At 39.4% G+C, this 13796-nt stretch overlaps 1 protein-coding gene across 7 annotated transcripts in view; it reads left to right on the top strand.

Annotated features, from left to right (window-relative positions):
* CTBP2 (C-terminal binding protein 2) overlaps positions 1-13796 on the top strand; it is a 196741-nt gene that overhangs the window by 19430 nt on the left and 163515 nt on the right. The window contains exons 1-2 of one of the 7 annotated variants that reach the window (XM_083439599.1): positions 2457-2911; positions 8548-8635. The exons of 4 other annotated variants lie outside the window; for them this stretch is intronic. The gene's annotated coding sequence lies outside the window, so the exon portion shown is untranslated. Of the gene's footprint in view, positions 1-2445; positions 2912-4788; positions 4861-8547; positions 8636-13796 lie in introns of those variants that run through there. 2 more of the 7 variants (XM_083439598.1, XM_083439601.1) reach the window with 2 other exon arrangements.

The raw sequence follows: 13796 nt of genomic DNA, 5'->3' as shown, positions 1-13796 counted from the left end.
GTCAGCCGTCTTACCAAGTTTTCTTGTGTACTTAGAAGTTGAGGTGTTTTGCTTCATTTCATGATGCAGCAAATATCCAATTTAAATATCCAATTTAAAATTTGACTACTATTATTAATTATCATAAGTCCTGAACGGGGCTGCTGCCAAAATATTGGATGTAGGAGCTTGGGAGCGGGAAATATTTCCCCAGCTCTGTCATTGGATGTTTTGTCAGTCCGCTGCATAAAAAGTTCTATTTCCTGCCCTTCCTGTCAGATTTGTTGGCTGCAACAGCATCTTAACAGCTTCACATTTTTATCCACCTTTTGTCTCCATGTTTCAGAGAGAGACCCTATAATCCTTGCAGACTAAATAAATATTGCAGTGTTTTCAATACCAGGCTGTTATCTTAAGTGCTGCATTTTGGTCCTTTGTCAAATAATGGGGAACCGTACTCCTTCTGATTCTGATGCCTATTTGTTTTGTGGTCTTCTGGTGTGATTCTTTGCCTCTGCTGTTCAGAAGCATAGTCAATATGCTATATGTAAATTGATTACTGCAGGTTTTTCCTCAAGTCCCGCGTGTTTGATCATTCAAGGAAGCTGACTGTTAAGCCAGTTCGCCTGAAATTTTTGTTTGTAATCTCTGCTTCATGCTTTTTGCATTGACGCTGCCTGTCTACAGTGCATTTCTGTTGCCACTTTACAAGCTGTGGGGTAATATAGCCAGGAACATCAATATCTTGTTTGGCTTCATTTATCTGTGGCATTTACCTTGCTCATCCCAGACCTCAGTAAAAAGGCAATTACTTGTGTTCTCCAGTATGACACTAAGCTTTTCACCAGCATTTGGCTTTAGTGTGATATAGCAAGCAAGACTACCAGCTTACATATATTGCAGAGCTCCTGCAACACTTCGGAGTTGAGGGGGAAGACAAGCAGATGAAATGAGTGTGATGATAATGAGTGCCAGAGAAACGAAATAAGCAGCGTATTTCATGGAAAGGGTAAAACTTGCACTGGCATCAGCCACCCTACATCAGTGTATTTTGCAGAACATTTCCTGGCTTTCAGATCCAATTAATAACAGATTCAGTCCTGGCTCCATTTTGCAGCTGGTTGCTAGCAGCAAGTTTGTGGGAGTCAGTGTGGTACAGCCGTTTAGTATCATGGATTCAGTGTGCCTGATTTTTTGTTGCCCTAAGCTGTGTGCAGTCAGTGTACTGTGCAAACTACACATACAATGCACTGTGCTGAGAAAGTGACATGGAAGTGCTGGGTGGTGTGCCCTCAGCTGCTTGAGTAGGGCTGGAAAAATCCCAGGCATCCAGTACAAAACATGATGTTTGGATTCTGGAATGTAGGAATTTTGACATATAATTCTAGTTATATTTCTGTGTCCCATGTTGGGTTTGCTTTGCCATTTTTCATTGGGTTGATATCCTGTTGCTTGTTTCCAGTGTGCGAGCTCTTTTGGAGGTGCATACCTGCACACTGATTTGAGGCCAGCAGAGCTTTGGATGATGTTTGTAGGATTTGTGGTAGGGATAGATGCACTGTAACAAAAGGAGATGGGAGTAGGGACCATAAACAAAGACAAAACTCTATATGAGGATTCTCTTTAGCAAATGGCTTGCTGAGAAGCACTGATTTATCCACTTATGAATGGGAAATTTAGTACATCACCAAGGTCAATAATGGCTGTTTCCTCTCCATTCTAATAGAGGATTTAAAATGGGCTAAGTATTTGAGTGGGTCTTACTTGTGACAGCATGTGAATCCCACTCGGGCCATATAAGAACTCTCCTGTGCAGATAATTTATTTTTGGTTTTTTGACTTGCATTATTACCTGTATCATTTTTGTCCTCTTGTATTCAAGATTTAGTATAACCTTTTCCAGTCCAGTGTTTTCAATATGGCACTAGTGTCTGGAGGGCACTAGCTTGGGGAAGCCTGATCTAAGAAATTTTATTGGCATCGGGGAAGGCTGATGTAAAATAGCTTCTTGGTGATTTTTGCTATGACAACAAATAAGCAAGGGTGTTGCGCCAGTTCAAGGAGATTGTTATCACAATGGAATAATTACATTTAGGTATTTGATTTGATTTGTTATCTGGAATATTTATCCAAAAGCAGGGATGAAAATGAATGTGTTGTGCTAGATGATTAGTGTAGGCTGTAGGAAGTTTTATTTATGTATTTTTAAAACTCACAGTACATGTTTTAAACAATTCCCCCTACGACTTGTGTAGCAGTGCCAATTTATGGCTTTCAAAAAAGCTAGGTAAGTAAATAAACAATCTCAGTCTTCCAAGCTGAACAAAAAGGACAAATAAGATAAAGATACGTTCTACTTTCTGGACCATAAGAAAACACTTATTAGTTGTGCTTTGCATGGGGGGAAAGAGCATGGCCTAGTTGGGTGTGTGCAGAGTCGCTGGACTTAAGAACAATCCCAGGATGCAGTTTTCAAGTCAGATCCTCATGGTGGAAAAATGGGTTGATGTTAAGGCCCTTCAGGCCTCAGCCAAGATCTGCTCCTCGTTGCTTGGTTAAGAACGTAGTCCAAACAAGCAACGTTGAGGATGGATCAAGCAGAGTGGGGTTTCAGGGGCCAGAGGTTAGGGCTAGGTTGAGGCACCAGGATCCATCTTCTGCTTGTAATGACATGTTGCTGAGGCTGATGAGCCATCTCTGAGGCCTAGGATTAGTATAGGCCTAAATTATGTTATAGGCCTAAATTATTAGAATAGGCCTAAATGGAATCAGCTGACAGTGACACCCTTGCTCTACAGGAGGAAGAGTGCTGATGTTGCAGGAAATAAGGTGCTGGGTGCTAGTTGTTAGGTGATCTGCTTCAAGACACACAGTTTGTGGTAGCTTGAGGTAGTTGAAAGGAATCTTTAGCCAACAACGCTCTCACTTCTGGGTAAGTGAAAATGGATAATCGTATTATGAGGGACTGCTGCATGTTTAATTTACCAAAGGGTCAAAAAATAGAACTTTTAAGCTGTTCTACCACATGTGCCAATTTTATCTTCATTTCACAATAACAATTAAAGTTGAAGACCTTGTGACCATATAGAACCTAGTATGCCCTAAGGAATAAATGAGATCTCTTAGTATCTGCTTCCCATTTCACCCTAAGCCAAATCAGAACTTTTGAGTTACAGGAAAACAGATAACAAAGAAATCAGGTTTGTTGCACTAGTAGTTCAAGCTAACAACCTGTCAACAGCAAATTTGGACAGTAATCAGAGAGACAATGTGCTCTTTTGAACCACATTGTATTGGTATTGTCAGCAACCAATGTAATCAAAGAAGCAAGAATAGTTAGTGTGTCTTACTGAGGTTGAAAATAACTTTTTCATGAATCTGCTCAAGCATAATAGGTGTTTCCTCATCCACCTTCAGTGTGTCACACACTTTGCAGAGTATTTTTCAAAACCAAAACAAACAAAAAGCAGGAAAGAGGCAAGGCCCATGGCTCAGAACAAAAACTATTTAGGATATGCATCAAACAGTCTGGGTGTTTGAGAAATGCATTGAGAAAAAGGTTCCTTTTAAAGAAGATAAGTGTATGTAGGTGAGCATTATTGCTTAAATGCCACCAGCATTAATATTTTTTTTTTTAAAAAGTTTACAATGTTAAAAAGTTTAAAACAACATTTTAAAAAACAGGGGAAACAAAACAAAATAATATAAATGATAACATTGAAGAAGATATGTGATTTTTAGAAATGCAGAAATAATTAGAAAAAATAAAAATTCAAAGCCTTGGGGGGGGGAATTTAAACAATCAGTTTAATAAAAGTTTACAAGCACTGCTTAAAACAAAATAAACAAGATTAAAACAATATAATTAATAGTAATATTAAACTGTTTTGCGATCTGACAACGCAATATAAAATAGCAAAATTCTTCTGGAAGTCCACACTTAATGTTGATATTGGCAGTTGCTTTCAGACTGAGATATTACTTTTATTTATATTCCACTGCACTTTGAGGTGTTTTGTAAAGTAACACTTCCGAATCCTTGCAGTATAAAATCCCTATAAGGTGACTGCCTTTAAGGCTGATGTTTCGGTATTGAGCTGCTGCAGTCAGTTTGTTTGAGGATGATTATTCCTGGAAACAAATGGTCCTTTTTTCAAAGAATGACCATAGTTGGATGCCCAGGTAAAAACCCATCAACAACAGCATTACATTGCCTAATGGAACTACAGAGTTCAAAAGAAATCTTTATCTCCCCCACAGAAACGGGGAGTTGCCTGTACTGTACTCATTTACTCTGCAGTAGCCCTGTTGTCCTCTAATTTAAAGGCCCCAAAAGGTTTTATTATTTTGTTAAAGACAACTTAATGTAATTGTTTGGCTTCGCAACAGAACTAAGTCACACAGGGTGGTTCAGATGTTTCCCCGCCCCCAACATGTCAAAAGGACATGTTTGGGGGGATGTGGGGTAGCCCTGCCCCCTTCGGTTTGATATGTGCAGTGTCCTCACTGTGGCGCAGTTATGCTCTCATCAGTCTGTCATTTTTAGATCGCCCAGCTCCTGCATCATGCATGAGCAGAGTAGTTGCGTCCTTCCTGCTATTTCTCCTCCTCATCCTTATTGCGTATACTCCTATGTAGCGCTGGTTTCTAAATATACCTAGGGGCCACTGGTTGTTCAAGTGTCTGTGTGAGCAGCAGGGCAGATTGGCGGAAGTTGCCAATCCAGGATACTTTGAATTCAGCTGGCTGAATTCCCAAGGAGACCACCTTAAGGCAGTGGGAATCCTAAAACCCTCACCATAGCGACACATAAGCAGGAAGTGGCAGCAGACAGAGAGGAATAGGACAGGACTTCCAGCGCTGTTAGGCCATCCGGTTGAGGTGGGTGCTGCCCTGTCATTATAGTTACCTCCTCACTCCATCCCCTTGACTAGTGTGTGCTGCACATACATAGACCTCTATGACAGACGGTCCCTGATTGGTATGAGATGATGATGATGATGAGAATAATAATTAATAATTTATTATTTATACCCCACCCATCTGACTGGGTTTCTGCAGCCACTCTGGACAGCTTCCAACAAAATATTAAAATACAGTATGTCAAACATTAAAAGCTTCCCTAAACAGGGCTGCCTTCAAATGTCTTCGAAAGTCAGGTAGTTGTTTATTTCCTTGAAGTCTGATGGGAGGGCGTTCCACAGGGCGGGTGCCACTACCAAGAAGGTCCTCTGCCTGGTTCCCTATAGCTTCTTGCAGCGAGGGAACCGCCAGAAGGCCCTCAGAGCTGGACCTCAGTGTCTGGGCGGAATGATGGAGGTGGAGACGCTCCTGCAGGTATACTGGACCGAGGCCGTTTAGAGCTTTAACGGTCAACACGAACACTTTGAATTGTGCTCAGAAATGTACTGGTAGCCAATGTCTTTCAAGACCGGTGTTATGTGGTCTCACGGCCGCTCCCAGTCACCAGTCAGCTGCCGCATTCTGGATTAGTTGTTTCTGGGTCACCTTCAAAGGTGGCCCCACATAGAGCGCATTGCAGTAGTCCAAGCAAGAGATAACTAGAGCAGGCACCACTGGTGAGACAGTCCACGGGCAGATAGGGTCTCAGCCTGCATACCAGAGAGAACTGAACCCACAATTATGTGCATATGACATCAATATCATGTCTTAACAGTTCAAAATGAATGACAGTATGTGAAATGCCAGGTTGTGCACTTCAGGATGCCTTATTGTCTGTGCACATCCATTTAAGTGCATGTACACTAGAGACAGGTTGCTTCTGTTCTCCACTTGTGGAGATTTAACTTGTGGATAGCCTGGAGAGAAGACCTAAATGCTCAACCACAACTTCTGTAGCTGGGGTAGCCAGCATGGTGCCCTCCAGAGATGGTTGACCTGCAGTTCCCATCATCCCTGGCCATTGGACTTGCTGTTGGGGACTGGTGGATATTGGTAATCCAATAACATCTGGAGGGCACCATATTGACTATTCCCCACCTATAGCTCCTTGCACTAAAATATGTCCCCAAATGGCAATATAAGGGCAGTGAATTACTGTCCCTGGTTGTTGTTGTTTAGTCGTTCAGTCGTGTCCGACTCTTCGTGACCCCATGGACCAGAGCACGCCAGGCACTCCTGTCTTCCACTGCCACCCGCAGTTTGGTCAGATTCATGTTTGTAGCTTCGAGAACACTGTCTAACCATCTCGTCCTCTGTCGTCCCCTTCTCCTTGTGCCCTCCATCTTTCCCAACATCAGGGTCTTTTCCAGGGAGTCTTCTCTTCTCATGAGGTGGCCAAAGTATTGGAGCCTCAACTTCACGATCTGTCCTTCCAGTGAGCACTCAGGGCTGATTTCCTTAAGAATGGATGCGTTTGATCTTCTTGCAGTCCATGGGACTCTCAAGAGTCTCCTCCAGCACCATAATTCAAAAGCGTCAATTCTTCGGCGATCAGCCTTCTTTATGGTCCAGCTCTCACTTCCATACATCACTACTGGGAAAACCATAGCTTTTACTATACGGACCTTTGTTGGCAAGGTGATGTCTCTACTTTTTAAAATGCTGCCTAGGTTTGCCATTGCTTTCCTCCCAAGAAGCAGGTGTCTCTTAATTTCGTGGCTGCTGTCACCATCTGCAGTGATCATGGAGCCCAAGAAAGTAAAATCTCGCACTGCCTCCATTTCCTCCCCTTCTATTTGCCAGGAGGTGATGGGACCAGTGGCCATGATCTTCGTTTTTTTGATGTTGAGCTTCAGACCATATTTTGCGCTCTCCTCTTTCACCCTCAATAAAAGGTTTTTTAATTCCTCCTCACTTTCTGCCATCAAGGTTGTGTCATCTGCATATCTGAGGTTGTTGATATTTCTTCCAGCAATCTTAATTCCGGCTAGGGATTCATCCAGCCCAGCCTTTCGCATGATGAATTCTGCATATAAGTTAAATAAGCAGGGAGACAAAATACAGCCTTGTCGTACTCCTTTCCCAATTTTGAACCAATCAGTTGTTCCATAGCCAGTTCTAACTGTAGCTTCTTGTCCCACATAGAGATTTCTCAGGAGACAGATGAGGTGATCAGGGACTAGACTATACAAAAAAATGTGTGTTCCAATTGTCCTTATCTGTCCCTGGTAGATAAGGACAATTGGAACACACATTTTTTTGTATAGTCTAGTCCCTCCAGATTATAGTTGTCCTTTAGCTGATTAACTGAATGGCTTTTTAGGTGGATTTCTTGTTCTATGGAGGCCATTTGGTAGTCTGTTCTATTTTGTTGGTGGATATCACAATCCACAATTTGTTTGAAAGGCTAATGCTGTGGTCATATTGCTGTCTTCTGTTGCTGGGTGCTGTTTTTGGATTGTTTCCCCCCCCACTATGAGTATGAGTAAAACATAACAAGTTATGTGATGTTCTGACCATAGTAACAAAACAAAGCTTTCACCCATGTGATTAAACCAGAGTGGATTCATGTATAAAAACCAAACCAATATATGTCTTCTCTTAGCCCTCCAAGTAAGCAACCTCAGAAAAAGAACTATACTCAATGTTAACATAAACTGTACAATGGTACTATGCAAGTGAACTTTAGATATTAATCTCTTTGAAAATTCCACTGGAGATGCTGGCATTTTTATGAAATGATAACCTGCAAAGGCCTAGAAATGACAGGGCACTCTTGGAAAGTAATGTTGGCCTTGAACTCAGACCAATTAATTTTGCAATACTAGACATACCTGGAAGTAAGTTTCAGTGAAAACAGCGGTGCTTCCATCCAGTTAGATGCCCTTACAATCACTTGTAATTTACATGTTTATACCAAAAGAATAATAATGGCTGTGTTCTCACAAAGGGGTTTATGGTTTGTAAAAGCAATCCTAGAAACAGTTTTGTTAATCATAACATGGAACAGAGTATTAATATGGAAGTTCTTATCATGATAACAGTACAACCATCAAAATAGCAATAAATCAGAATGCGACATTATTAGCAGTAATTATTGCAGCTCCAATACCAGACTGTTAAGTCAAGCTCCACCTAAGCCAAATACTCACTAACAGCACATTCCCATGTCGGGGTGCACCCAAGTAACCATATCCTGTATAGATTGCAATATGAAAATATGCATAGAGGGGCCAGGAGCGCTTCCTGAGCCTGTGAGTTCTAAAGCTTTGGGTCAGCAATGAAAATTCCCCATCTACTGTGCTTCCCGTAGTGGTGCCACAGGCCTGCCCTAAAGACCTTAACATGTGAGCATTCTCCAATTGGAGAAGGCCATCATTAAGATATTCTAGACACCACCATGTAAGGCTTTAAAGCCTTAATTTGTGGTACCAGCTTTAAATTTTGAAATGAATTGGAAATTATCTTTTTTAAAAGCCCTCTAAAAACTCCTTCATTCTCGTTGCTGAGATATTAAGTTTAGAAAATAGCATACAAAATAGCCAATCTCATTTAAAAACAAAACATCATTTATACATAGTCAGTGTCAACACTTCTTCCCACCCAAACTGGCCTGTGCTGCATGCAATAGTTCTTAATGTTAAATCATCTCATTTTCTATTTTAGGGTAGGCAATGAGTTGGCTAAAACATTGATCGTGTCATGGATAGTTTTTCAATGTTCTTCAAGGCCAGCCCCGCTCTGATGCAGTAGGGTGTGTTGTAGTTTCCAACTTTCAAATTCTGAAAATGAGGGGGTGCTAAAAAGTTTAAACATAACTTAGGAATTCAAAAGATATTTTGGTTAAATTAATATAATTTAGTTTTGGTTGGTAATTAGAATGTGTGTAAAATTGCATAGAAATCATTAAAAATGATTGCCAAGTATTTGAAGTATATATTAATATTCTTATTTTTATTCTTATTTAGCATTACTTGACATTTTCAGAAGCTAAAATTAAACTTCTGTCATTTTCTGACACCAGTTTACGTAGTTCTTCATCAGATGTAAACTTGCCAAGTTAAATGTTGTCCAATCACAATAATGGCAGGTTTTGTATTCTTCCCAGCCCAAAACATATTTTTAAGACCTCCACTGAAGAAATTGCAAAAAATAACTTTCACCCCCTAGAATGACACATCCTATATGATGCATATGGATAAGAGCAAAGCATGTGTGACAGTGGCCATGCCAGCCTCTAGGAAATGGAACCACTTGCACCTTTGCTGGGCACTCTTGGCCACAGCTGACACATCACTTCAGGAGCACTCCCAAGCTGAAACCTTGGTTTTTAATGGGCAGTCCGCATCTGAAACATGTTGAACAACATTATCTGAACCAAGCATTTCTCTAATGGTCATCAATTCAGAACCCCCATACCCTCCCTGAAACCGGAAAGTAGGGAGAGAGTTGGGTACTACCTGCCTGTTGATGGCACCACATTCCAAATCTTGAGGCATGTCGTGTAATGTATATGTGATGTATAGTTATTTCAAAATAGCTGTTGTAGATGATAGTGGTATTTGGCTGTTTCTAAGTATCTTTTGCGTTTGTGTGTGCAAGTATGTGCCCTCTGTGCTGGCTCAGAGTCTGTTGTTAAGTCTCCTCTTAGTTCAGAAAAGAGAGAGATTAACGTTTAACAGTATGTAGAACTGAATATTTATTCTCACGATGCCTTTCCATAGCCTTTCCACACAGCACCTTTTAATTAGCTGGGAATTAACCCTTTTCACACTTCCCTGTGAGTAACTATAGATCAGAAGCAGATTTTTATATCTTGGAATAATAGTTAATCTCCTTCACTTTGTTACAGATTCAGTAGCAGACTTCCCTATAGCAATGCTTTTGCAGGAGACAACTTACAGGAAATACTGCCTTTAAATTCTGTTGGTGGTTGTTACGAGTCAGCAGTGCTTGTACATGATGAGGCATGGGAGGTATTTCATTCCCTACATGGTCGAAAATCATAATTCATAGCTTGCTAAAATATTGTGGACCAAAGGGTGAGAATAGTTTTAAAACTATGATCAGTGGTTAAGCGGGGTTAACGTGTCTGCCTCAGGGTTGTGTGTGTCACAATCACTTTTAAGTGCTGTCTTCTCCCTCTATTTTACAAGAAATACTGCCCTTATTGAGGCTTAAAAAAAAAAAAGCATCTGAACTGTAAATGCTGATTTTATAAGCTAAACTGTAGAGTTCACTAATACATGTTGTGACTGTGAGTAGTGCTAGTCTTTTCTTTAAGCTATGATTAATATAGTCTTCTGTTTAAAGCTATTAAGTGTAGTGTAATTGATTTATACCAAGCACAGTTAAAAAAAAATGGCTGTAAATTTCAAGGATGCTGGGGAGAAATAATAAAGGAACACCCTACCAAGTCCCAATGTGGAACAACTACAATTTTGCATTAATCTCCATGCATAGCACCCAGCGAGTTCTTTTCACGCAGCCCCTTTTCATGAGTTAGCTGCCTGTGTAACGCCTAGTTGTGTGTTTCGGAATTACTGTAAGAACAACGCCAGTATAAGATGTTGTGACACTTCTTTTGAAAGGGCTTCTAGCAGAAGGGAGAAAGCAAAAGGGCTACGCTTAATCAATGTAAATGTCAGTGGCTTATTTTAATAAATTCTTGATTTAACGTGGCCTGTTTGCAGTTGCACGTTTTGTAAGGAATTTGCCATTCCCTTCCGAAGGTAGGTGACATTTAAAAGATCTGTAAAGGAGATTGGCTTGACAGCTTTAAATTACATTTGAAAGAGTTTTTCTTTTTCTAAACAGAAAATGAATACTTCCTTTTCTAAATGTCATCGCAAAGGCACAAACATATTTAATCAAATTTATATATTTAATTTATGTAAAGTTAGATTTTTCCCCTTATTCACGAGAGAGAGAGAGAGAGAGAGCCCTCTACATTTTTGCCATTTCAAAGGTTTAGCAAAGGTAGCATTTAAAACTCTTGAGCTTTCTGAATAAATGAATCCATTGTTTGTAAGGAGTTCTGGAATTCTTCAAAAATTGGCATCAGTTTATTACTTGAGCCCTTTCTTGATCTAGATATTTAGTTAACCTCTTGCTGTTAGAAGTACCTAAATATTTTTTAATAGAGAAGTATGTATGACAAATGGTTGGGTAGCTCTGCTAAAAATAATAAATAACTAGAAAATATTGCAACACAACAGAAAAAAGTATAAACACAAATTTATTATAGGGAAGTTTATCCCATCATTCAAACAAATTCCCAAGGTGATTAGCAAATAATAATTAGCACCTGCAGTGATGTTAAAACATTTTCTATCATATTATTCAAGCCAGCAATTGCTCCGCATACTGCTTTTACCAGGCCGGTATTTTATTTAGCAAGATTTATATACCGCTCAATCAGTTTGCTGCAGTCAGTTAAGCCTGTGCATTCTTGCCTTTGCAGATGGAATGTTGGAAAGTGTCCAAGTAATTGCCATAGAATGTGTGTGGTCTTAACATTTTAGCAAGTGCCTGCTCTGTCATTTATTGTGACACTGTAGGAAGCTGAAAAAGTTGTACTGCCTTTGGTCATATGTTTACTCTGAAAGTGGTACTGACTCTGACTTATTGCCATGTGGATATTGCCAGGGTAGTATAAAAGGTTTGATTTTCAGGTTTCTTCAGTATCCGTGTCATGATTTAACCTCACCATAGCAAGACTTGAAAGCTGTCTTTGGGTATTTCAAAATAGTGTTTTTCTTGCTGTTTGTTGGTGTACTGAACAAATGCAAGCGTTCCTTTCCTGCGGTTCAAATAAGACTCCCATAGATGATTTATATACCACTTTACATTTCCAGTAAAATAAAAATAGCTCTAAGTGGTTTACAGCATAATTTTATAACATCTAAATTATCATTGCAAAATATCAGAATCAAAAATTACAAATGTAAATCAAATGCAGGATGCAAGAGCCATATTTTAAGCAGTATATTCAACAGCAAAGCAAAATATCCTCTTAAACCTCAAGAAACACTACAAGTAAAAATCAAGCATAAAAACTCGATAGAATTTCACATACTAATGCAACAGTAGTGGCTAAACAAAACGTATTATGAGCAAATCTCTAAATAAACAAATGAAAAAAGCAAAACGGGGGCACCTTCTTCTCATAAATGGTTATCTCCACAACTTCTCTGCCAGAAATGACTGCTTCAAAAATTACCTTCACCAGTTTATTTTTATTTCTTTGCAATATTTATAAACTTCTTTTTAGCACTTTGTGATCCCAAAGTGATGTTTCAGCATGATGAAATAGTAACAGTTTCCACAAGATTGCTGAACTCCTTGAAGCTGTGAAAATGCGATAGAATCTTTTCAAAAAGTTTGATTGAATATGTGTTCTGGAGTTAGTTGGTGTTTCTCCCCAGTAGTTCTGTGATCCATTCTTTATGTTGATGGGTTGTTTTTTTTTTTTGTTTTTTTTTTGTTAAACAGAATTTGTGTACTGCATCATCATGAAAACCTCTAAGCAATTTACACAATTTCCTCTTTCAACTGTTCTAGCCCTTGTTCCATTCAACACTTTTTTGCCGCTTATCACTGCCACCTGTTTATTCTGCTACTCTTTTCTGCATCCGTGCTTCTGATTTGAGCTTGTTCTTCACATGCATATAGCTACTTTGAGCTTTTGTATGCTAAAAATCCCCAATACATTCTGTGACGGGTTTATTAAACTAAGCTAATTCATCACATCTTGCCAAAATAGAGACAACTAGATAAAGAATACTGATAATTTGTCTGTGACACCATTCTTCCCCCCAACCTTTCTAAATCATGAGTTTTTCACAAACCTTACTGGCTGTATAGCATGTGTTGTGACAGGACTGGCACCAATACCTGTAACTTCTTGTCTCATATGCTGTACTTACAGGAGACAAAAGAGCCTAAACAAGGGCAAAAACATCTGATATTTTGATATGTTTTGGTGCTCAACAGTCTCTCTAAGCTGCTGTCCCAAACTGTAGCCACGATTCTTAATGGACTTTTAAATGGTTCTACTTGAGATGAGATTCCTTTGTGGGAGAATTTGATTGTGTGCATGTATAGTTAAAAGCGACACTAATCCATATTTTAATGGGACAGTGGGAAGTGGCTGCAGCTCAACAGAAGTAGATTGTTTCAAAATAATAGTTGATAGAGAATTCACTTCACAATAGTCCCAACATTGGTAAAATAATTGAGGAGAGCACATATTGTGAGGTGTCTCAGCATAGGAACAGAGATCTCCCTAAGGTGTGCACTTCAAGAGATTCTGACTGGAAATGGCAACTGGTGTTTGATATTCTGAATCTGCATTTTCTTTTTCCTGTAGAAAAATGCCAAAAGTGTTTGCAGCCCTTTCTCACCTATAAGTGCTGTCTGTCTTTTTTTCCTTTTTCTTTTTTACTATTTTGTAATTTTTAATAAGAGTGATATACATATCTTAATTATTGAACTATTTTTTGCATTTGCTGGCATTTTAAGGAATAGTGTACTTTAATAACATAAAACAAAAAGTAACTGCGCTATTGCCACAAACCACATTCAATGATTTTATATTGCAGATACTTGTGAGCTAACTCAGTCATGTTCTCTTTTGGCTCCATGGTAACAGTGGAGCACATGGCTGAAAGTATACTGTACAAGTTAATGTGTATTCTGGGACATGTGGAACACAGTGTGAGAGCCAAGATGCAGCCAAAAAGAGCCCTGAAGACTGCTCTTTTCTTTGGCAAAGTTCTTGTGGAAGCTAATTATTATTTGATTATCTTTCACAGTGCTGCATTGCTCCCTCATACTATTGACCATCTTTAGAGAAGGCGTTGAAAATCTCACCCGCCTCAGTTTTTCCACAATATAAAGTGAAAAGCTGCAAA

Source organism: Podarcis tiliguerta (assembly GCF_965153285.1).
Source record: "Podarcis tiliguerta genome assembly, chromosome: 5".
Taxonomy (NCBI): Eukaryota; Metazoa; Chordata; class Lepidosauria; order Squamata; family Lacertidae; genus Podarcis; species Podarcis tiliguerta.
The sequence above is the reverse complement of the archived record's forward strand: the minus strand, read 5'-3'. Positions and strand labels throughout refer to the sequence as shown.